We start from the raw sequence: 25,609 nt of genomic DNA, 5'->3' as shown, positions 1-25,609 counted from the left end.
CCTGAGAGAATGCTCATTCATGTTCTGTCACTTGTTCAAAAGACAGGATGTTTATTTTTGCTTAGAAGAGACTGTTTCTTTTATACAATGGCAAGCAGAGCAATAGTTCTTTTAAACAATGACAAGCAAAGCTGTCAGGACCCACCTCAATCCACATCTTAGGAAATAAGAACTCTTGGATGCAAGTTTAGTCCAAAAGGAAAATGTTTACTAGGATGGAATCGATTGTGGCAATACAAGACGGAATCTAACAAAGTTACATTTCAATCCTATATAAAGCATTCCCATTTCAGCCCCTCCCCTCATCCATTTGGTCAGGCTCTCATCATTTGCTTAGGTGTCAGGCCCTTCCATGGGAAAGGGAATTCTTCTTGGTTTTATGGTTATTGCTTTCCTTTTTCAGTTGTAAATGAAGATGCAATCCAGGTCTGTCTCTCCCCCTCCCTCCCCCAGTTCAAATGTTCCCTGTTGTTTGAAGATCACCTAAAATCTATCCTCTCCCCCCCCCTTTGGAGAGATGGCAGAATCCCCAGAATAAGCACATTGTTCTACCTATACATTTATGAAATGTGATATAAATGGATTCTGACATTTGGCTCTCCTTTCAGAAAAAAGATGAGTCCATCTGTGGGAAAAGAAAACATATAAATGTTAGCCTGGTTTGTTCGGATATTCTGTATGAAACCTCTTAAGCAACTTAGGTGCTTTAACATGGAGTTTGTTAAACCACTCAGTCCTTGGGTGGTTCCTAAGAGGGATAAAAATTCTTTCCAAAATGCCGACGTAAATTGCACCCCTCTGTCAGATATGATGCGTTGTGGTACCCCGTGCAATCTGTAAATATGCTGTACAAAAGGTTTTGCTAATGCTTTTGCGGTCGGGATTTTTTGGCAAGGTATGAAATGTACTTGCTTAGAGAACAGATCTGTGACAGTCCAGACTACGGTGTTTCCATTATTTTCTGGCAGTTCTACGATAAAATCCATGGCTATTTCTTTCCATGGGGCTGAGGGGTTTGCCACTGGTTGTAACAGACCTGGCGGTTTCCCTTGCAGTCTTTTGGCCATCGCGCAAATTTGACAGCTACCCACATAGCTTTCTATGTCCTTTTTCATAGATGGCAACCAAAATTGCCTTTTAGTTAACTGTAAGGTTTTTACAAAGCCAAAGTGTCCTGCTGACTTTGTATCATGGCACAGTTGCATGAAATTGATTCTCTGTGTGGCAGGTATAAGCTTCTCCCCCACCCATGGCAGTCCATCTTTAATTGTGCACACATGTTTATTTTTCTGGAACCATTCATCACTTTCCAAAGATTTCCTGAATTCTATTCCAGTTTGGCTATCTACCTTCGGCTTCATTTTTTCTTGTGCCCTGGTGGTGACTGGTGCTGCCAGTTGTTGTTCCGGTACAAGTGGTTTAAAGTCAGTAACTCTTGTGCTGTTATATTGGGGCATGCGGGATAATGCATCTGCCAGGAAGTTCTTTCCCCCTGGTAAGTGTTTGAGAGTGAAATTGAATCGGTGAAAATGTTGGGACCAGCGGGCTTGCTTAGGAGTGAGCTTCCTGGGCGTTTTTAGTGCTTCCAAATTCTTGTGGTCTGTCCAGACCTGGAAAGGTATTTTATTTCCTTCTAAAAATTGGCGGCATGTTAGTAATGCCCACCTCAACGAGAATGCCTCTTTTTCCCATATTGGCCAGCGTTGTTCTGTTTTCGTGAGTTTTCTGGATGTGTATGTGCATGGTTGCAACGTCCCCCCATCATTTTCTTGTAATAGTACGGCTCCTACCGCTACATCACTCGCATCTGCCTGTATTACAAAAGGTTTGTCGGGATCTGAGTGTTTTAGGACAGGTTCAGCAGAAAAAAGTCTCTTTAGCCTCTCAAATGCTGCTTGACATTCCATTGACCATTTCAGAGGCTGGCTGGGTTTCACGGGTGACCCCCCCTTCGTTTTCAACAAATTTGTGAGGGGCATGGCTATTTGGCCAAATGCGGGGATGAATTGGCGGTAGAAATTTGCAAACCCCAGGAAACTTTGCAATTGCTTCCGTGTGCGGGGGGGGGTGCCCACTCTAGTACTGCCCTGACCTTTCAGGGTCCATTTCGATGCCCTCTGGAGATATGCGATATCCCAGGTAGTCGATTTTTTCCTGATGGAATTCACACTTCGATAATTTAGCATATAAATGGGCAGCTCGCAACTTCTTCAGGACTGCTCTGACTAGTTTGATATGTTCCTCTTTGGTTTCTGTGAAGATAAGGATGTCATCGAGGTAAAACAGGACCCCCTTATATAGGTGCTCTCTTAGCACGTCATTAATTAATTGCATAAAGACTGCGGGGGCCCCTTGCAGTCCGAATGGCAATACTTTGAATTGATAGCACCCCATTGGGCAGTTGAATGCAGTCTTCCATTCGTCTCCTTCCTTAATGCTAATACGGTAGTATGCTTCCCTCAGGTCTAGTTTGGTAAAAATCTTTCCTTTCGATAGGTGGGATAGCATATCCTTCATTAGGGGAAGGGGGTACAGATTACATTCACTAATTGTGTTCAAATTTCTATAATCTACACGCAAGCGGAAAGAACCATCCTTCTCCCTGAACAGAACCGGGGCGGCCACTTTGGGTTTGGCAGGCTCAATAAATCCTCTTTCTAAGTTTTTCTTTAAGAATCTTTCCATTTCTGCCATTTCCCTTGGGCTCATGGCATACATCCTGGGTTTTGGGAGTTTTGCCCCAGGTTTGAATTCTATGGTGCAGTCTGTGGGGCGGTGGGGGGGAAGCTCATCTGCTCTTTCCTCACTGAAAACCTCAGCCAGGTCCCTGTATTCTTCCGGTATCTCTGGTAACCCCTTCTCTTTCCCCACTGCTGCTGTCTTCTCCCTCTGGGTTGTGGGGGGTGCTTTTGGAGTCTAAGTTCTTCTGCCCCCCCTTTGGGAAATTGAGTTCTGCTGTCCTCCAGTTTATCCCGGGGTTCCATTTCTTCAGCCATTCCAGTCCTAGAATCATTGGGCATTCCATGCCTGGGGCCACTATAAATGTTATGTCCTCCTCATGGGGCCCCAGTGATAGGTGGATTGGTAAAGTGGCTAGGGTGGCTGGTCCTCCCCCTGCTATTGTCCTATCTAATTGACTAAAAGAGATTGGTTGTTTTAGCCTCCTCACTGGGATGCTCAATCTCTCCACCAGCGTTGGGCTGATAAGGCAGCGGATGCACCCAGAGTCTATCAGAGCTTTTATTTTGGCTGCTTCAGGCATAGGGGAAGCTAATATAGTCACTGTCTTAAGTATGGGTGGAAGGGGTCCACTTACCAATGGTTCTCCCTCTGAGCTGTCTTCCGAGTTGTCCACCGTCCCTGCGGTGCAGGCCGGAGTCCAATCCCAGTTCCTGGCAGGAATTGTGGACTCTACAGCCTCTGTCCCCTTCATGGAAGATTCTTTTGTGTTGCCTTGGGGCTTCCCCGGCTTCTTGGAGGATGATGCCTCTGATTTTCGTGGGGGGGCTTTTGAACGACATTCTGCAGCACGGTGGCCCTCTCTCCCGCAGTTGAAGCAACCTGTTGATTTTTTGGCTGTGGCTGGTGGGTTTTCCCCCTCGTATGTTTGCTCGGGTGGCAGGCAGCCCCATGGTTTTCCTCTGCGGTGTCTCTTCAGTAGGTCTATTTCCACTTCCTCTGCCAGGATGTACCAGTTGTCGAGATGGGGTTGGTCTCCTCGAGGCAGGCAAGCGTCATACAGGTCGTAGTTTAGACCGTCTTTGAAGTGGCTAAGGCCAGTTCAGCTTGCTGGCAATGGCTCGGAATTCTTGGGTATAATCAGCCACTGCTCGCCTGCCCTGCCTCACCGTTTTGATTCTCTCCCAGGCCTTACGGTCAGCCAAAGGATCCTCGAACCGCTGCCTCAAAGATGACATGAATCGGTTGAAGTCGTTGAGTTCTGGGGCATTGGAGTCATGCAAGTTCACCACCCAGTCTGTAGCCGTCCCATCCAGGGCAGATTGCACAATTCGGATGCGTGCTTTGTCACTGGGGATGTCCCGTCCGTACTCTTCCATGTAGCTGAGGACTTGGGTTAGGAAAAATCCCAGTCGTGATGGCTCCCCCTTGAATTTGACTTCCAGGGGCGGGAGTCTTTGGCTGGAGCGTTGTCTGCGCCGTGGCCGGTATCGCTCCTCATCCTGGTCCCCGTCTGTGGTTCTAGGGTGGGTGGGTACTGCTGAGGCAGCAATTCCTGTTCCATTGGACAGCCCCGGGGTTTCAGGTGTTGGATCCCCTCCGTTACCTTTCTAGTTGCGTCCCCAGGCGCTGCCTCGGTTGCGATTTTCAGCTCTCTCCTCCCTCAGTGAGCTCAGGGTTGCTTTCATCAGATCAATGGCCTTTTCCAGGATCTGCTCCTCCTCACTGGCTTGCAGGGAACTCTCCATCTCTTGCCTCCATTCCGGTTGGTGGTTACTACGCCTCAGGGTCGCTTCTCCCGAAGCCTTTTCCCACTCACTTTTCCTTCCAACGCCCATCGACCACCGGGGTTTTCGGTCGTGCTGCTCCACTGCTTCTTCCCCGGGGGAATATGCCGCTTCAGCTTCCCATCATCTCTGGGATTCCATTTGGGGGGAAGACTCCCCCTCCATGGGGCTTCCCTCCTCTCTTGCTTCGTCGCCAGACATTGTATTTGTTGCAAAGTCCCCCGGTAAGGTTTTCCCTTCCAGGTTGACTCTTAAAGCAGATTCCGTCTACTGTCAGGACCCACCTCAATCCACATCTTAGGAAATAAGAACTGTTGGATGCAAGTTTAGTCCAAAAGGAAAATGTTTACTAGGATGGAATTGATTGTGGCAATACAAGATGGAATCTAACAAAGTTACATTTCAATCCTATATAAAGCATTCCCATTTCAGCTCCTCCCCTCATCCATTTGGTCAGGCTCTCATCATTTGCTTAGGTGTCAGGCCCTTCCATGGGAAAGGGAATTCTCCTTGGTTTTATGGTTATTGCTTTCCTTTTTCAGTTGTAAATGAAGATGCAATCCAGGTCTGTCTCTCCCCCTCCCTCCCCCAATTCAAATGTTCCCTGTTGTTTGAAGATCACCTAAAGTCTATCCTCTCCCCCCCCCCTTCGGAGAGATGGCAGAATCCCCAGAATAAGCACATTGTTCTACCTATACATTTATGAAATGTGATATAAATGGATTCTGACAAAAGCGATGTTTTCTATCAAGGAAGGGTTGGTGTATTGTGGTAGATTCCTACAATAATATATTATTTTTTCTTGCCTTAATTGCTTGTTTCTATTGGAGTTATGCTGTAGTGAGCATGGAGATAGAGTGAGAAAATATCTACATAGTAGGACAAGCCTGATTGAGCAATGACTAATACCTTGGGAATGGTAGAACTGAAGGACTCTTAAGATACCAAATGAGTGAGATTCACAAATGAGTCTGTAGTCCTCAATGGAACTGCATCTACATAGAGGGAAGTGTGCAGTAAGGTACTCCAAGGTCTGTCTTAGGGCCAATAGTCTTCAATATTCATCAAATTTGCAGACACCAAGCTGTCAGGAATAGCTAACAATCCAGAAGATAGGCTTAAAATACATAAGGATCTTGACAGACTTGAACACTGGGCCCTATCTAACAAAATGAAATTAAACATAGAGAAAAGTAAGGTTCTAGATTTAGGCAAGAAAAACCAAATGCACAGGTATAATATAGGTGGTACCTGGTTCAACAGTAGTAACTGTAAGAGGGATCTTGGAGTCCTACTGGACAATCACTTAAATATGAGATAGCAGTGCGCTGCAGCTGCCAAGAAAGCCAACACAGTTCTGAACTGTATTAACAGAGGGATAGAATCAAGATCACATGAAGTGTTAGTATCACTTTATAATGCCTTGGTAAGATCACACTTAGAAGATTGCACCCAGTTTTGGTCACCACAATATAAAAAAGATATTGAGACTCTAGGAAGTGTACAGAGAAGAGTAACAAAGATGATTAGGGGACTGGAGGATAAAGCATATGAAGAACAGTTGCAGGAATTGGGTATGTTTAGTTTAATGAAAAGAAGGAATAGAGGTGACATGACAGCAGTGTTCCAAATCTAAGGGGCTGCCACAAAGAAGGGAGGGTCAACCTATTTTCCAAAGCACCTGAAATCAGGACAAGAAGCAATGGATGGTAACTAATCAAGGAGAGAAGCATCCTAGAACTAAGGAGAAAGTTCCTAATAGAGGTTGTGGGTGCTCCAACACTGGAGTTTTTAAAGAAGAGATTAGACAATCATTTATCTGAAATGGTACAGGATTTCCTGCCTGAGCAAGGGGATTAGACTAGAAGACCTTCAAGGTCCCTTCCAACTCTCTTATTCTGTTTTTCTAAATTAAATCAATTTACCTTATTAAGTAAACTTGGTAAAGTGCAAGTTACCTCTTAAAAGTTTATTGCTTGGACAGCAATCTACTCTTACTTTTAGTTGTTTGGTTATGTCCAGTTTATATGGATTACTGATCTATTCCTCAGAAGTCTTGGTAATTGCACTTCCACTTTGAAACTGTTTTTGTGTCAGCTTGTATGTCCCAATACTTGAGCACTAACTTGAAATAGTTAATGGTGAAAGATAAAGAGAAGTAATGAATCTTAAGCAAGAATCTTTCAAAATTTCCTTGTGTGAAAATTTTTCCTGAAAAAAGATAGATCTGTCACTCTTTACAATTTTGTAAATGCTTTCTTTTTAAATAAAGAACTCTTGATGTTAAAACAGATTTCCCCAGTACAATGTGATTGCGGGCCTCCCCGACAGACTATCCAACATATAGTGAGGGAATGCACTAATAGAAGATACCCAGGAGATTTTAAGGACTTCCTCTGCGTAACAACGGGAGCTACTGACTGGTTCTCCAAACTCGACATTAAACTCTGAAATGTTATTTCTGTTTTCCTCTTAGGTTTTATAATTGCTTCTTTTTTTAAAAAAATTGTTTTAACTGTTCTAACTTGTAAATATGAAGTGCTTTTAATTCTGTGTGTGACCAGCCATACGCTAAATAAATAAATCCCCAGATTCTGAATTTCATCAAATTATTCTTCCTTCTAAGCATCAAAGTAAATGTTAAATGTATTCAAATAGGGCTGTGTAATAGATAATAGTAAACATCCTGGCCAAGGCTAAATAGGTGCAAAGCTAATTCTAGCTGATTTGCTGTGGCAGAGATTAAAGAAACAAGCTCTCCCACTTCACCATGATTTATAAAGTCCCAGGAGGTACTAATCCACAATTAGAGAATCTATTTTAGCACTTCAGCCTTAAATCTGAATCATGTCAAGTGCTGGGGAAATCAGGAAATTCAGGCAGTTCAAACAAGTATAAAAACTTATTGCAAGCTTAAGCTCTCTGCAAGAATTGGACCATCTAACATCAGGGAAATGACCGGGAGATAAGAGAGGCATTCAAGGTGGGCTGAACTTAGATTTCTTGTAGGTGCATGAGGACTTGTGATTTATGACACATTTGATCCCTCCCTCAGGCTCAGCCTGGTCATCTCCTACAAATATTCTATAATAAATGCCATTGTTAAATGTCTAGTTCATCTTTAATAAAAAAGTGCAAACAAATTAAATTTGTATTTAAAATTGTATACAGACATTAAGAAGCCTAATCTGAAAATTTACAATACAATATGCATATAAAATACAACATTTAGATCTATATTAAAAGCCTTTTAGTAAACCCCAATGATAATTTACTGTAGCTGAATAACAGATGTTGTAATGAATGAGTTATTGTGCCATAGGGCAAGCTCATCAGGACAAGCAATTTGGTTCTTGTTGTAATAAAGCTATTAATTAGGAGAAAGTCCCATTGAAGTCATTGTCTTGTAATTCCAGCCACAGAATGATGTAGGCACCTCACACCAATATTTAAAATATATTTCATCATTAGATGCACCGCACTGAAAGTGTTAGATTTTGTTACAATATGATATATAGATGTGTGTGTGTGTGTGTGTGTGTGTGTGTGTGAGAGAGAGAGAGAGAGAGAGAGAGAGAGAGAGAGAGAGAGAGAGAGAGAGAGAGAGAGAGAGAGAGAGAGAGAGAGAGACATTGCTGATTGGATAACAGGTAGACTTTCATCTGCCAATATTTTGGCCATTTTGGCAATTTCAGCAACAACTGATAGGCCAAGCTGTTAAGCTACATACAGGTAGTCCTCAACCATTCTAAGTTACCATGACACGGAAAAATTGGCTTAGACATTTAATGGCTGCAGCATCCCAAAATCTGATCACCATTTGCGATGCTCCAAGCAAAGTCAATGGGAGAATGACTGCCTGATTCACTTTACAACTACAGCAATTCATTTAACAATGGCAAAAAAGGTTGTGTACTTGGGCATGACTCACTTAGCAACTACCTTGTAAGCAGCAGAAATTCTTGCTTAAGAATAGAATTCTGATCCCAACTGAGGTCATAAGTCAAGGACTACCTATATTATATTCCAGGTGAAACAGGCTTCTTTAATTTTTGATTTAATTGTATTAGTACAAGACACATTTTAAAAAGACTTTAACATTGAGGGAGTGGGAAAGTATAAAACTATTACCATATTTACTGACAAATGTGGTCCCTAGAATAGCTGGGAGCCAGGTGGCATATAAATTTAATAAATTATTATTATGCACTTGAAGAAGAACACATAGGGAAGGGACATTTGTTAACTTGGAGGCCTCCCAAATTTCACCATTTATTCAATGGTCCATGTTTTCAGAAAGTTGGTACAAGCGCTGTTCTTGTGAGATGCATGTGCACAAAATGGGAACTGAAGTGTCTTCAAATAGAATAGACTACAGTGTAAGTATTGACTTGGCTATTTGAACTTGCCGGCCTGGACTGAGGGACTGGGGTTTTAGATTTTAAATTTTAAATTTTAGAATGTGTTTTATTGTTTAGGGCTACTTGGTTTAATTTATTTTAATTTTTGTATATTATGTGTTGTATATAGTGTTTTAATTGCTCTGTACACCACCCCAAGTCCTTCGGGAGAGGGGCAGTATATAAATCCAAATAATAAATAAATAAATATCAAACTTAACTATAAAAGTAAGACAAAATGGCTTCTTTCCCCTAGCAGTACAATGTTTTGTTTAAATTTACACATGATTTTCATTTTCTGGTTAGTCGTGTACAGAAATACTTTTTATCTTAGGTATGAATTCTGTGTTAACTATAAATAACCCATTATTAGATAAATAGCAGCTGGTAGGGTGGAGAAATCAATTTTAATAAAAGACTGGGCAAGTCCTATCAGTTATAATGTTTAAGTATTATGGGTGAGCACTGTTATTTATGTAATGATCCTTTGAACTCTACGGATTTGGTAAGGCTTTTGTTCTCCAGTCATAAATATTTGCATTATATGCAAAAAAACCAACAACCCCAAAACAAAACACCACCCAGACTTGGCTATAAATATATTCCTGCTTTTCCTAGGCAGAATAATATTTTTTTGTTGGAGCCTTGCCATAATAATAGCATAAATTGTTAGAATAAGGTAATGTTCCAGAAGTGGAATTGCCCATCTGGCAGTTTCCCTGGTGAAAAGTCCAAATATGAATCCTATCTCAGAATGTTCTATGACAAATTCTGCCATCTCAAGGAAATGCAAAATTATAAAAGCTTGAAGACTCTTTGGAATTCCATCATGCTGTCTAGCCAGGAAACCAGCTTGCTTCTCTAGGTCTGGTATAGTTGGCTCTAATTCTGCCTTATTTTCTCCTTACAGTAGAAAAAGCTGGTATTGCTCTGTTTACTGGTCAACAATTTGACAAGACATTTGGTTGGAGAAACCTTTTGGTTTATAAACTTGAAATTAAGTTTTCTCGCATTTTAGCAAGAGTAATGATTCACTGGAATTAACTGTCAAGCTTGGAACTAGTTAAGCAGACCTATGAATACCCAAAAAACTTTAATAAGTAGTTTAATCTCAGAAAAGCTATTATGAAGGGATTGCAGTAACTGCTGTTGTATCCAAAGCAAAACCTATTTATAGCAAAATCAGTGGGAGGGGCTGCGCAGCAGGCTGTTTCTTGGTTTGGTAAAAGATAGCTTTGATATTTTATTGTTTTGAGAACTTACTCTCACACAAGGAACATTTATGACCAATGAGCACACATGGAATGTTGATAGTTTGCGAGGATTCTTACAAACAATTGTTACAAGCACCACAAACCTTAAATTACCATTTCCTAGAATCATAAACTGGAAAGGCTTAAATTGACCTTCAACACCATCTTGTCCATTAAAAGAAATTATCATATAATTTTTATTCCCAATCCTCTGTTATTGTAGTTGCTTCTAGTAATTATTGCTATTCCTAATGGCAAGCTATATAATCTTATAAATAATTTACATCTGGTTTAGTACATTTGCTGTTTCATTTTTTCAAGGTTTAGCATTATACTAGCAAACTCACCCCCTTCATAGATTACTGCCTTGTCGTGGTGAAGGGGCTTGCATAATTCAATGAAGCTATGAGCTATGCAGGGCCACCCAAGACGGAAAAATCATAGCAGAGAGTTCTGACAAAACGTGATCCACTGGAGAAGGAAATGGCAACCCACTCCAGTATCTTTGCCATGAAAACCCTATGGACAGTACCAAAAGGCAAAACGATATGACGCTGGAAGATGAGCCCCTCAGGTCGGAAGGCGTCCAATATGCTACTGGGGAAGAGCAGAGGGCTAGTACTAGTAGCACCAGAAAGAATGAAGCGACTGGGCCAAAGCCGAAAGGACGATCAGCTGTGGATGTGTCTGGTGGTGAAAGGAAAGTCCGATGCTGTAAAGATTTTTTCTCCATAGGAACCTGGAATGTAAGATCCATGAATCAAGGAAAGCTGGACGTGGTCAAACAAGGGATGACAAGACTGAACATCGACATCTTAGGTATCAGCGAACTAAAATGGACAGGAATGGGTGAATTTAATTCAGATGACCATCAGGTATACTACTGCGGGCAAAAATCCCTCAGAAGAAATGGAGTAGACTTCATAGTCAATAAAAGAGTAGGAAAAGCAAAACTGGGATACAATCCCCCAAATGACAGAATGATCTCAGTTCGAATCCAAGGCAAACCATTCAATATCACAGTAGTCCAAGTCTATGCCCCAACCACCAGTGCTGAAGAGGATGAAATTGACCAGTTCTATAAAGCCCTACAGCACCTTATAGAACTAACACCAAAAAATGATATCCTTGTCATCATGGGGGATTGGAATGCTAAAGTAGGAAGCCAAAAGGTAACTGGAATAACAGGCAAGTTTGGCCTTGGAGTACAAAATGAAGCAGGGCACAGGCTGATAGAATTTTGTCAAGAGAATACGATGGTCATAACAAACACTCTTTTCCAACAACCCAAGAGACGGCTCTACACATGGACATCACCAGACGGTCAACACAGAAATCAGATTCACTATATGCTCTGCAGCCAAAGATGGAGAAGCTCTATACAGTCAGTAAAAACAAGACCAGGAGCTGACTGTGGCTCAGACCATGATCTTCTCATTGCAAAGTTTAGACTTCAACTGAAGAAAGTAGGGAAAAGCACTAGGCCACTCAGGTATGAATTAAATCATATCCCTATTGAATATACAGTAGAGGTGACAAATAGATTTAAGGAATTAGATCTGATAGACAGAGTGCCTGAAGAACTATGGACAGAGGTTTACAACATTGTACAAGAGGTAGCAACTAAAACCATCCCAAAGAAAAAGAAATGCAAGAAAGCAAAATGGCTGTCTGAGGAAGCTTTGCAAATAGCTGAGGAAAGGAGGGAAGCGAAAGGCAAGGTAGAAAAAGAAAGATACGCCCAATTGAATGCAGAATTCCAAAGAATAGCTAGAAGAGATAAGAATGCTTTCTTAAATGAACAGTGCAAAGAAATAGAAGAAAACAATAGAATAGGGAGGACCAGAGATCTTTTCAAGAAAATTGGAGAGATGAAGGGAACGTTTAATGCAAAAATGGGCTTGATAAAGGACCAAAATGGCAGGGACCTAGCAGAGGAAGGAGAGATTAAGAAGAGGTGGCAAAATTACACAGAAGAACTATACAAGAATGAGCTTAACGTCCCTGATAATCACAATGAGGTGGTCACTGACCTTGAGCCAGACATCTTGGAATGTGAAGTGAAGTGGGCCTTAGAAAAGCTGAGCAACAACAAAGTTAGTGGAGGTGGCAGTATTCCAGCTGAGCTATTCAAAATCTTAAAAGACAATGCAATAAAAGTGCTACATTCAATTTGCTAGCAAATTTGGAAAACTCAACAGTGGCCACAGGATTGGAAAAGATCAGTTTACATTCCAATTCCAAAGAAAGGCAGTGCCAAAGAATGTTCAAACTATTGCACCATTGCACTCATTTCACATGCTAGTAAAGTTATGCTTAAAATCCTACAAGCTAGACTCCAGCAGTATGTGGATCGAGAACTACCAGAAGTACAGGCAGGATTTTGAAGAGGCAGAGGAACTAGAGATCAAATTGCCAACATACGCTGGATCATGGAGAAAGCTAGGGAGTTCCAGAAAAACATCTACTTCTGCTTCATTGACTATGCTAAAGCTTTTGATTGTGTGGATCACAACAAACTGTGGCAAGTTCTTAAAGAGATGGGAGTACCAGACCATCTTATTTGTCTCTTGAGAAACCTATATGTGGGCCAAGAAGCAACAGTGAGAACTGAACACGGAACCACTGATTGGTTCAAAATTGGGAAAGGAGTCCAGCAAGGCTGTATACTGTCGCCCTGCCTATTTAACTTATATGCAGAGCACATCATGAGAAAGGCAGGGCTAGATGAATGAAAAGTTGGAATTTATTTATTTATTTATTTATTTATTTATTTATTCGGTTTATATACTGCCCTACTCCCAAAGGACTCAGGGTGGTTTACAAGGCAAAATTTAAAAATAATACAATATAAAATTAAAATTAAATTAAATTAAGTCTAGCCGCAAAAATTAAAATCACAATTTAAAAACATTAAACCCCTCAGTCCAGACCAGATACCTCAAAGAGCCAGGTTTTTAGGATTAAAAAATTAAGATTGCCGGGAGAAATATCAACAACCTAACATATGCAGATGATACCACTCTAATGGCAGAAAGTGAAGAAGAACTAAAGAGCCTCTTGTTTCAGGTGAAGAAGGAGAGTGCAAACGTTGGCTTGAAACTTAACATTAAGAAAACCAAGATTATGGCATCCGGCCCTCTCAATTCCTGGCAAATAGATGGGGAAGAAATGGAGGTAGTGTCAGATTTTATTTTCCTGGGCTCCAAGATCACCACAGATGGGGACTGTAGCCAAGAAATTAAAAGACGCTCCTGGGGAGGAAAGCCATGGCAAATTTAGACAGCACACTAAAAAGCAGAGACATCACCCTGTCAACAAAAGTGCGTATAGTCAAGGCTATGGTCTTTCCAGTTGCAGTGTATGGCTGTGAAATTTGGACTATAAGAAAGGCTGAGCGCCAAAGAATTGAGGCCTTTGAACTATGGTGTTGGAGAAGACTCCTGCGAATCCCTTGGACTGCAAGGCGATCAAACCGGTCAGTTCTAGAGTAAATCAACCCTGACTGCTTTTTAGAAGGCCAGATCCTGAAGCTAAAACTCAAATACTTTGGCCACCTAATGAGAAGGAAGGACTCACTGGAGAAGAGCCTAATGCTGGGAAAGATTGAGGGCAATAGAAGAAGGGAACGACAGAGAATGAGGTGGCTGGATGGAGTCACTGAAGCAGTAGGCGTGAGCTTAAATGGACTCCAGAAGATGGTAGAGGACAGGAAGGCCTGGAGGAACGTTGTCCATAGGGTCGCGATGGGTCAAACACGACTTCACAGCTAACAACAACAAAGCAAACTCACCCAAGAAAGAACATGGAAGTACGCTCCTGATCTGCACAACACTTTTTTTTCATAAATTCTTTATTTTTTTCAGTATTATTAACTTTTCAGAATTCAGACTGTTTAAGATGTTAGAACTGGAACCTTTTGCTCCCACAGTTGTGATAAAAGGATAGATCAGACTCATATTGGCTTTAATAAGATAATGGGGCCTGTTCACCTGGCTAAAAAATTATGTTAGTTACCCAAAGAAAGCTTGGCTCAGCTTTATGTGGTCAGCATATTTAAGGGAGAAGAGGGAAAAATTGCTTGTTACAGAATTACAGAATAACAGAGTTGGAAGGGACCTTGGAGGTTTTCTAGTCCAACCCCTGTTCAAGCCGGAGACCCTGTACCAGTGATGGTGAACCTTTTAGAGACTGAGTGCTCAAACTGCAACTCAAAACCCACTTATGTATCGTCGGGTACCAGGTGGGTGTGGCCTGTTGGGTGGGTGTGACCTCTTGGGTGTGGCTGTGGTGATAACGACAGACTGGGTGGGACTAAAAAGTTCAATCAATCAATTCCAACTTTGTGAGATCTTTTTTTCCCCCGCAAGAAGTTGAAATTGATTGATTGATTGAACCTTTTTTTTTTTGCACATGGCGGCGGTGGCCTAAAGCAAAAAGGTTTTATAAAACCTAGCTGAAGGCCTAGGACTGGGGCGACAGCACATGTGCCCAGAGAGAGGGCTCTCTGTGCCACCTGTGGCATGCATGCCATAGGTTTGCCACCACGGCCCTATACCATTCTCGACAAATGGGTGTCCAGTCTCTTTTTAAAAACCTCCAGTGTTGTGACACTTACAACTTCTGGAGGCAAGCCATTCCACTGATTGTTCTAACATGTCAGGAAATTTCTCCTTAGATCTAGATTGCTTTTCCCTTTGATACGCTTCCATCTGTTACTTCTTGTCCTACCCTCGTGCTTTGGAGAATAGATCGATCCCCTGTTCTCTATGATAGCCCCTCAAACATTGGAAGACTGCTATCATGTTACCCTTAGTCCTCTTTGTTAGACTGGGCATGCCCTAGGCTAGCTTGTGTTCAGCAGGAAGAAACAGCTACCATGTCACCCATAAATGGCTTAATGTAGGGATTGACAATTGTTTCAGATGGCAGATACTACTTATGATCTCAAAAAAAAGTTAAAATTAAATTAAAATGTAAAGCAATCAAATTTCATTGGTCATGCTATTTTGATCACTTTATAAAATATGTATTTATTTACCAAGGTTCCACAGAGGATGTCAATGGGTGTTGCATTAATGTCTTCTGGTTAAAGACTGTTCCAAAAGTTCTATGCAGTGTCCTATAACCTTAGTGATTTAATGATTCCAAGCAACTACAATAAAGGAGAATGAGTTATTGGCTTGAATGAAATGTTCAGGGAGAAGAAGGATGTATGACCTTGTTATGATCAGTGGAAAAATGATCAATGGATGCTGTATACCATAGTTCTGTTAACTTCTCAATCTTTAGGAGAGGAAGGCAGAGCATGGGAGCCAAGTGAAGAGGGGACTCAGCCTAGAATTGTTACATGTCCATAAATGTTTCAAGTTCAGTCCCCATTGAATTCTGTTGACTTTTATCTAGAGCCAATTTAGTGCTTACCATTAGTCGACTAGATTCTTGTGCACAGGCTTGAGCAATACAACACTACGTATATTTATTCATAAAAGCCTGGGTTCCTTTTGCACAGTTACTAAAAACTTCATCTTGCCACAAGTTGGATACTGTCTGGTAGGAATTAACTGTGGAGTGTCCTCATGGAAATTGAGAGATTCTTCTATCTAACCTTCCCTTCAGTGCGATATTAGGGAAATTGAGACTATGAGTTCTGATTAATCTTAACTACTGATCACTTTCTTCTACAGAATAGGATGTCCTTGCTAATTACTAGATAGATTATGTTGCAAGTTTGCTTATTGTGATATTGCAATTGGGTGGAAGTGTGTATTACTGTTTTTATTTTAATGTGTTTGTTTCTTGAAAGATAATAAAATGTTGGAAGTAGATGTTAAAGATATTTTCAGTATAGCTGTCTATTGAAACTAGTTGCTGGACATAGTATGTGTATTATGTAATAATAAATCTGGGCCTCAAATGGACCGTTTTGGCCTGTGGCTGCTCAATTCTTGGTGCTGAAGTCAATGACAAAAGGTAATAATACTATTCTCTTTATTTGTTCCTGATTCAGAATTTCTGGGATTGTTCATGTCTGTTGGATGATCGAAGCTTGATTACCTTTATGTATCATTTAATGGTTAGTTTACATGCTGACAATTTTTTCCTAAAAAGTATTCTCTAAAATAATCCATACATTGGGTGCTCTTATTTCCTTTTCTTTCTTGTTTTGGAATCTGGGAAGAGGTTTTCATCAAAGATTTGATTCAGATTTGCCAGAAGAATAAGGTGGGACCCAAACAGCTGTTAATAGCATGTAAGGGAATGACTTTTTTTGAATAGGAATTTCCAGTGTTAGGTTTTAAACTCCTTGAAAACTCTTTGTTTCAAAAACAGCTGTGTCACATGGTTTTAAGGAGCTGTTGCATGATTATCTGGAGCCAAATAGTGTGCTTTTGTCAGTCCTTTTTTTGTAAAATGTCTCCTTATCATTCATATAGGAAAATTAATATTTTCCAAACTGCCCTTAAAGTCAATTTGAATTAGTATTTGTTGTCCTCCTCAACTAGATGCCCTCTAGATGCCCTTTGCCTATCATCTATGCTGCTTGTGGATAAAGCTATCCTTAAAGAGTATTTGGAAGCTATAGCTGGTAGAGAATGCAGCAGCTTAGTTGCCAGCTTGTTTCTGGATCCAAATCAAGGTGTTGATTCCTAGCTTTAAAGCCCATTATGATATGGATTCAAGGTATCTGAGGAACCATTTCTCTCCAATGAGATCAATTTGCTTCACCTCATCTGTCAAGGAATTTGGGCTGGCAGGGTCAAGGAGAAGAGCCTTTTCCACTGTGGTCCCTGCCCTGTTGAACTTTCTGTTGAACATTCTGCTACCAGAGTTGAGAGCCACCTCCAAAACCTGTTTTTTCCAGCTGACTTGGCACCTGATGGGGACGCCTTTCACTGGAAGTGGTTGATTTGGTAAGTAAGAAGATCTCATCCCCATGCCATCTGCCTCCTTGGTTTTAATTTTTATTTAAGTCTTTTAAATGTTTTTATATTTATCTTTTTACCATTTTGTAAGCCATCCAGAGTTACTTTATCAGTGAGAAGAGTGGTCTATAAATTTAAGAAACAAATATAAATAAAATATTGTGTTCTATCTAATTTATAATTACCAGGTGGGATCTTGGGGGACCAATGCAAATGAAGGCATTGCACATTCGGTACAAAAAAAGGAGGAAATTTAGCTAATTCAACTCTGTATCTAAAATAATAAAAATCCATATATTCTTTCATTCTTCAAATGCATCTTACATCTTTTCAGCTTGCTGCATTTCTTTTGTCTACAAGGAGGGAAACTATAACTTAAGAAATAGAGGTCTACTGAAATATCTAATCAGATCATGTATTTCAACATATGATTTTCCAGGGAAGTACATTTACATTTTTTTGCAAAGGATTTAAATTGTGTAATACCCCATCTAATGTAATATGAGAAACCTTGAATTATTTTTGACCTTGTTAAATGGTTATCATTTCAAATTGGCAGTCGTGACTTGTGTGACCAGTTATACTGCATAGCTCTCATTCTTAAAGAAAAATGTAGTCAGGTAACTAAATGTTTTCCTTTGTCAAAGCTGTAAGCAGGCCTAGACATTTTTATTACTAAACAATTACATTGCATCAAATACAAGTTGTCTTTCAGCTGTATGGAACCCCCTTTCACTTGCCTGTTTTTTGGAGAAATTTTCCGAGCAAGCAAGAAGAATGAAATCTACACTGAGTAAATGTTGATTTCTGCTGAACTTGGCAGATTGCAGCTATGCAGTGGTTTCTTCAAAGGAGCATAAGTTTTTCTTTAAGAAAGAAAATGACTGTACTTCTCCTGACGTATGTTTCTGAGTCCCATCTAGATTTCGGAGATTGAAGATCTATTCAGACAATGCAAATTCACGAATAATTTCTGTTCAAGCAGCCCTACTCTATCCTCTCTAGGGTTCACTCTGATATCAGTGAAATCCCAAAATACAGTACAACTATGTGTATTGCGAAATTCTCCAGCTATGACCCTTACCTTTCCATACAATCCCATAGCTCTTAGAGTTCCACAGTTATTTGCATCTCCTGAATGGATGTCCTATGGAAATTTGCTGCCATCAGATAATTAACATGTAATCTGCAGTAGTTTTATCTGCATTGAATGCTACTGCAGGTTCGGTGCTGACACCTGGATAGCTTGGTAGATGTTTAACGTCTTCTGACAATGTCCACATCATGCTTAGCATTCATTGAAGGAATGCCTGCCTATTTTGTTGGTACAGGTGTCATTTTAAAGCAGATGTGTAGGCAGATGATGAAGCAATAATTCTTTCTCTCCGCCTTCCCCCACATTTATACATTAATTGTAAACGTTGGTCCCTTCTAAAAGCACAGCAATGGCTTATATTTTAATTCTGATCATTTGCACATGTTCACTGCATGTTACCAACGACTAATTTTTCTCTTTAGTGATGCTTTCTGTGAACAGTAACATAATTAGCTATTAAAATGTGTTGCCTTATTTATCTAGTGTGAAGCTCCATTTAGCAGAAAGTAAGTCCCAGTGACCTTAGTAGATATGTATGGGGTACACAATTAAAAATAATTTCTAAAATATTTGCATTGTTTTTTATTGAACACAACAAATTTAAGATTCATATGTAACATACAATGTATATATATATATATATATATATATATATATATATATATATATATATATATATATATATATATATATATATATATATATATATTTGTTTTCTGAGGTTTTCGCGGGTGTTCGTATGTGGATCTTTGGTTATTCGGGTTTTTCCCCGCGTAGAACTAAAGGTGTAGGGGCGACGTTTCGACGGAATCCCATCCGTCATCATCAGGCTGGTGGCTTCTGCTTCCTTCTTCTGGGAGAAGCATGTGGCTGTTTGTTCCTCTTTTTTAAACTGCCAGAGGGGGTGTGTTCTGTGGGTGGAGGTGTGCTCTGATTGGGTGGGGGAGTAAGTGTGTTCTGATTGGGTGGGAGTGTGTTTTGAATGGTGGGTGTGTTCTGATTGGGTGGGGGTGTGTTTTGAGTGGATGGGCTGGTCTCAGCTGCCAGCCTTAGACCTGAGCTGGTGAGTTGTGCTGCTTTTGTTCGGCTTCGTGTTTGTGGTGGTGCCATGTTTTTATAGTGGGTGTCAGTTTGCTTATTGTGTGGTTTGGAGGGGTTTGAAGTGGCTGATGTTGCAGCTGTAGTTAGGTTTCTGTTTTGTGGTTGTGCCTCGTTATCATTGTGGGTTCGGATTTGCTTTTTGAATGGTTGTGTGGTGGTGATGTCATGTGGTGTTATCATGACTTTGGGTCTATCATTCTTGGTGGTTGGGACTCGTCTGTCAATCAAGGCGGGTTTCCAAATGGTTGGTAGGCGAGAGGTATCATCTCGTTTGTTTATGCTGTGGGGGCGTTTTTCTATCTCAATGGCTTCTCTGATTATTCTGTTGTTAAAATGTTCAATTTTGGCGATAGTTTTGGTTTTTTTAAAATCAATTTCATGTCCCGTGGCTTCAAAGTGTTGGACCAGGGATGAAGTTTGTTCTCCTTTTCTGAGTGAGTTTTTGTGCTCTTCAATGCGTGCACTTATTCTTCTGTTGGTCTGTCCGATGTATGTGGTGGGGCAGGTGGTGCATGGGATTTCGTATACTCCTTGCTTTTCTAAGCCAATTATGTCCTTGGGGTTTCTTAGGATGGTGGATATTTTTCTGTCTGTGTAGAATGCTGTTTTGATGTTGTGTTTTTGGAGGACCTTGCTGATTCTGTCTGTGGTCCCTTTTAAGTATGGGAGGAGGGCTTTGCCATTTTCTTGTTCTCTGTCTTGGGTTTTTGTGGGTGTCTCTCTTCGGATTAAATTGGTAATCGTGTTTCTTTGGAATCCATTGGCTGTTAGTACATTAGTGAGAGTGTGTAGTTCGGTTTTTTGGTGTTGTTCGTCAGCTAGGTGTTTTGTTCTGGAGATGAGTGTCTTGGCTACGGAGTTGATCTGTGCTGGGTGGTGGTGTGAGAGTGCGTTCAGATAGCGGTTTGTGTGTGTTTTTTTATGGTAGATAGTGTGTCCTAGGGAGCCGTTGGATTTCTTGTAGACTAAGACATCAAGGAAGGGAAGTTGATTGTTAGCTTCTGTTTCCATGGTGAATTGTATTTTGGGGTGTAGGCTATTGAGGTGTGTGAGGAAGTCATCCAGTTTTTCTTTGCCATGTGGCCAGATTACAAAGGTGTCATCTACGTATCTGAGCCAGAGTTTGGGTTTGTGGTTGGATTTTTCTAGAGCAAGGGTTTCAAAGTGTTCCATGTAGAGGTTTGCGATGACAGGTGAAAGGGGTGATCCCATGGGTGCTCCTTCCATTTGTTTGTATCTTTGTCCATTGTAGATGAAGTATGTGTTAGATAGGCAGTGGTTGGTCAGATCTAGGATGTGTTTTGGGGGATTGTATTTATTTAGGATAGCTGTCAAGGCTTCTTTGATTGGCACTTGGGTGAAGAGGGATACGACATCGAAGCTCACAAGTAGGTCACAGGGCTGTAAGTTTAGTTTACTTATGATCTCTATGAATTGGAATGAATCTTGTACGTGTGAGGTGATGGAATTTGCGTAAGGCTGTAGTTGTTTGGCAAGAAATTTGGCTAGATTTTGTAGAGGTGAGCCTATGGAGCTGACTATGGGTCTGAGTGGGGTTCCTTCTTTGTGTATCTTGGGCAGACCATAGAGCTTAGGACATCTGGATGATTTTTCTCTGGGGAAAAAAGAGGAACAAACAGCCACATGCTTCTCCCAGAAGAAGGAAGCAGAAGCCACCAGCCTGATGATGACGGATGGGATTCCGTCGAAACGTCGCCCCTACACCTTTAGTTCTACGCGGGGAAAAACCCGAATAACCAAAGATCCATATATATATATATATATATATATATATATATATATATATATATATATATATATATATATATATGTCAAATACTTAACTATTTAGATTACCTTGCTAGGCCCCAAACATGGGGCAAATCTTTATTTCCTGTTTCAGCCTATCTTGAAGGCCATCGAACAGGCACTAGTCACACCGGTGACAGCTCATATATTTTATGTAAATTACTAACAAAGAATTAAGGGAGACTGATATGCATTTCAAACTTATTTGTTCTCATCAGTCAGCCACACCCTTCTGAGATTTGAACCTGGGCTGATTGCACATTAGGCAATTGTTCTAACCCTTAGGCCACAGGCTCTTTCTCGCTTTGTTAGCTGAGAAGCAAGGGAGATATGTGTTAAGTGTTTGTTAAGTATTTAGAATACCTTAACACACACACACACACACACACACACATATATATATATATACTGCTCAAAAAAATAAAGGGAACACTTAAACAACACAATGTACTGTATTTAATAGTAGGATGTCTTATTTTCTGTTCCCTTTATTTTATACACACACACAAACACACACACATATGTATAGGTGAGTGAGAATCTCTTAATGTGATTTCCCTTTCCATGTGCAAAGCATGTGTTTTCATATAAGATATTTGTATTCAATTTTTTATTGTAATGTTTTTTGATTAGGATTAGGATAGTGAGGAGGTATATATATATTTGGGTCCTAGTTTCTTTGATGGCTGTAAGGACTTTAGGTATTTAGTAGATAGGTAGACCATTTCCCCTATGGTAAATGGGTTCGGTTCGACTCTCCTTTTGTCTGCCTGCACTTTGTATGCTTGTCTTCATCTAGTGCTTCATCTAGTGACTACTGGCCAAGTATTTTTTAATTGTTTAATCCAGTCCTGGTGGATGATGACTAGATGACAGCCATTGAGTGGTCCCCAAAGGGACAAGAACTCTTTGCAGAACTCCGATGTGAATTGCACCCCCCCTGTCTGATATGATACGCTGGGATGTTCCATGCAATCAATAAATGTGTTGGACAAACAGCTTTGCTAGGGTTTTTGCTGTGGGTATTTTGGTGTAGGGTATGAAATGTACTTGTTTGGAGAAGAGGTCCATCATGATCCAGATGACTGTATTTCCACTACTCTCTGGTAGTTCCACTATGAAGTCCATAGAAATCTTCAAAGGTACGGAGGGAGTCGCTACCGGCTGTAGCAACTCCGGTGACTTCCCTTTTTGCTGCTGCGTAAGTTGGGCAGCTGGCTACATAACTTTCAATGACTTTTTTGATGGATGGCCACCAAAATTGTCTTTTGACTAAGTGCAGCATTTTCACGAACTCAAAGTGACCTGCCAACTTCGAGTCGTGGCAAAGTTGTCAATGCTGCTAACATTGGATGTTCTTGCTTTGACAACATATGGAGGTGCAGCCTTTTTCTTTCTTATGCTTAGATTTCTTATGCTTAGATTTCTTATGCTTTCTTATTTCTTAGATTTAGATGATACTGGGGGAGGAGGAGGAATGTGATGGGAGTTAGTTAGACATAATAATATTGTAATAGTGTGTGAACTTAGAACTTTTGAAATAAGAGATGATAAGAAATGGTGGGTTGGAATAAAGGAGGGAAAGCCTGCATTTCAAACTAATTGGAGAATGTGATTTATGACTATTAATTAGAAGAGGGAAATGTGTTTGATACTACATGCTAAGGAGAGGGGCATCCAGATTTTTGCTTTGACTATGTATGTGCCAATGCTATGCAACTTGAATAAAGATTTTTTTTAAGGTAAACAATGCCTCGAAGTTCTTCGAAGAGTTTCATCTGTCAGAACCATGACATTAAGCCAAAATCTCCAAACTTTCCAAACTATCTAGGGGTCCTGAGCCCCAGTCGCTGTGTCTAGACTTGAGGGATAAGCTGACAAAGATTTGGGGAAGATTTCATCATGGAGAAAGAGGGACTGCCTGAAACCAGCACCCAGGCAGCAGCTGCTACCCCAGTGGGGGAAGCAACAGCCAGCAAGCCGGTGGAGAAGCAGCTTTTGCAGGCCTTCCAGCTGGGGGCAAAACCCAAGCAGCTAGGAGACCCCATCTGGTCGTCAGATTGGGCTCAGCCCAGCGGAGACTCTAGATGCCTCGAGATGGCCTTGCCACCCTCAAGGGCTTCAAAGGTAGATGAGGTTTATTTATTTATTTATTTATTTATTTATTTATTTATTTATTTATTTATTTATTTTATTGGATTTGTATACCGCCCTATTCCCATAGGACTCAGGGCGGTTTACAGGGCAGTTAAAACCATGAATACAAAAAATAAAAACAATTAAAACAAATTAAATTCAAGCCCCAAGAGTAAATCTAAAACCCAGTTAAATTAAGAACCCCACAGTCTGGACCAAATAGATCGAAGAGCCAAGTTTTCAGCTACCACAAAGGGATTTCCGCATATTGCATTCCCCAGACCAGTGGAGAGTTACCAGACTGTCTGCCACTGAGGACTTGGGTGAGTGGAAATACCTGTCTGCAGCTTGTAGTCAGTTGGTGGAAAAATTTGAAGAACTAGAAATGAGAAGCGGAGAACCACTCCTGCTGAGAGAAGCCACTAGCTCCTCCTTTGCAGATCAGACAGCCTTCCAGCACCTGAAGTCCCCTGCCAGGGCCTCTAGCCCCACAGAGAGAGACCTCCAGTTGCCACCACTCATGAAGCCCTGACTACAGCTGGCGAGATGAGGGCATGGGCAGCCACTGGGACAGCCAATCCCCACACTGATGTGCATATCGATCACCCAGTCTGGCCACCCTGCAGCAATGGGGAGTATAGCAGCCCCCACAAGTGGAAAATCAGCAACCTCTGAGCTTGCAGCAGCTAATAGAGGCCCTGCAGCAACTTGGGGTGATACAGAGGCCAGGAGATCAGCAACTGGTGGGAGGACAACCACAGCAAGGAAGTTGGTCGCCACCCCAAAACACAGAGCAACCGCTGATGAGCCCACAAATGAAGGAGATCCAGCAACAACCCCCTCCAAGGCCGCAGGGGGCCCTACAGCAATTGAAGATAACACAGCTCCTGGCAGGCCAGCAGCAGGGGGAATGGCAGCAACCCCCCACCCATCCAGCAACCATTGAAGACCCTACAGCAGCAGAAGGTGCCACAACTTCCCACTGTCCAGCAGCAAGAAAGAAAAAAGCAGCCCCCACCCAGACGGCAACCTTTGGGAGACCTCCAGCAACTTGGAAGGCCACAACTGCCGGTACTGCAACCACAGCAAGGAGGGTGGCCACAGTCCCGAACGTGCAAACCCTGGGCATGCGGCAGCAACCAGGATGGGGCCAGCAGCAACTGCGGGTACAACAGCCACAGTGGGGATCCCAGTAACCATTGAATCAGCAGCCAGGGTGGGGTCAGCAGCAACTTGGGGTGCAACTGTCACAGTGGGGGCCCCAGCAGAGCAACCTTCGATGGGGACCCAGAGAAGCTGATTTTTTTTTCTCAACCAAGTGCACTCTCGTTTGAACCACTGGGCCTATCTCTACCCGGACCCAGCTGCTATGGTTGATGTGATTGCTTCCAGCTTAGAGGGAGAGGCATCCAAATGGCTGAACAATGAGAAAACCCCTGAATTGGAGGACCCCCACCTCTTCCTCCTAGGACTGAGAGAAAGATTTGAGGACCCATCCATTGCCCCCAAAGCAGAAGAAGAAATCCATAAGATAAAAAAAGCCGGCAGGCCTGCCCTGGAGTACTTACTAGGATTTTGCAAGTTAGCCGGTCAGATAGAGAGGTGGCCTGAGCAGTCAATAGTTCATCACTTCAGGGAAGGGTTAGACAATCACTATCTCAGGCCTGCATCTATCGAGCAGTACCTGATAAGCTGCAAGAATGGTACCAGGCAGCGGTAAGATTAGATATCCAGCTCACCCACTATAAGAAGCCTCCCCCACCTGAAGCCAAGCCGAAGCCAGAGCAACCCAAATGGCAACCTCCCCAAAAAACTTCCAATTGCTGCGAATGCTGAAAGACCCAGGCCACCTGCACACCCGCCAATCAAGTGCTTCCGATGCAGACAGCAGGGACATCAAGCAGCGAACTGCCCAGTTTCCCTACCCCCAACAGCAGAAAAGACCTGGACCAGCAGCAAGAAAGAAACCTGCCCAGCAGCCAACAAGAGAGAAATCCAACTGGATTGCACAGGAACCGGTTGCTCAATTCACATCCCCCACACAGGAGGATGCTGGGACTAAGACTGGATCCGCCCCCACTCTACCCTATTTCAACAGCAACAATGAAGGAGATAATGACCCGATGGTGAGTCGACACTTCCCACCTTTCTCACTGCCTGCCAAACTCATAATTTCTTTATTTATTTATTTTATTTATTTTATTGGATTTAAATACCGCCCTTTCCCAAAGGACTCAGGGCGGTTTACAGGGTATTTAAAACAAAAATCAATACAAAAGTTAAAAACAATTAAAAAAGATTAAACCAATCCCTGAAAAAATAAAAACCCCAATTAAAATTTAAATTCTCAGCCTGGGCCAGAGAGCTCGAAGAGCCAGGTCTTCAGGTCCCGGTGAAATGAACGGAGGTCGGGGGCAGTCCT

General features: G+C 41.6%; 1 protein-coding gene across 2 annotated transcripts in view; it reads left to right on the top strand.

The window, feature by feature from the left end:
• PLA2G4A (phospholipase A2 group IVA) overlaps window positions 1-25,609 on the top strand; it is a 197,356-nt gene that overhangs the window by 5,633 nt on the left and 166,114 nt on the right. Inside the window, exon 1 of one of the 2 annotated variants that reach the window (XM_081324966.1) lies at window positions 16,966-17,033. The exons of the other annotated variant lie outside the window; for it this stretch is intronic. The gene's annotated coding sequence lies outside the window, so the exon portion shown is untranslated. Of the gene's footprint in view, window positions 1-16,965; window positions 17,034-25,609 lie in introns of those variants that run through there. 2 annotated transcript variants of the gene reach the window in all.

This window comes from Vipera berus, assembly GCF_964194415.1.
Source record: "Vipera berus genome assembly, chromosome: 3".
Lineage (NCBI taxonomy): Eukaryota > Metazoa > Chordata > Lepidosauria > Squamata > Viperidae > Vipera > Vipera berus.
The sequence above is the reverse complement of the archived record's forward strand: the minus strand, read 5'-3'. Positions and strand labels throughout refer to the sequence as shown.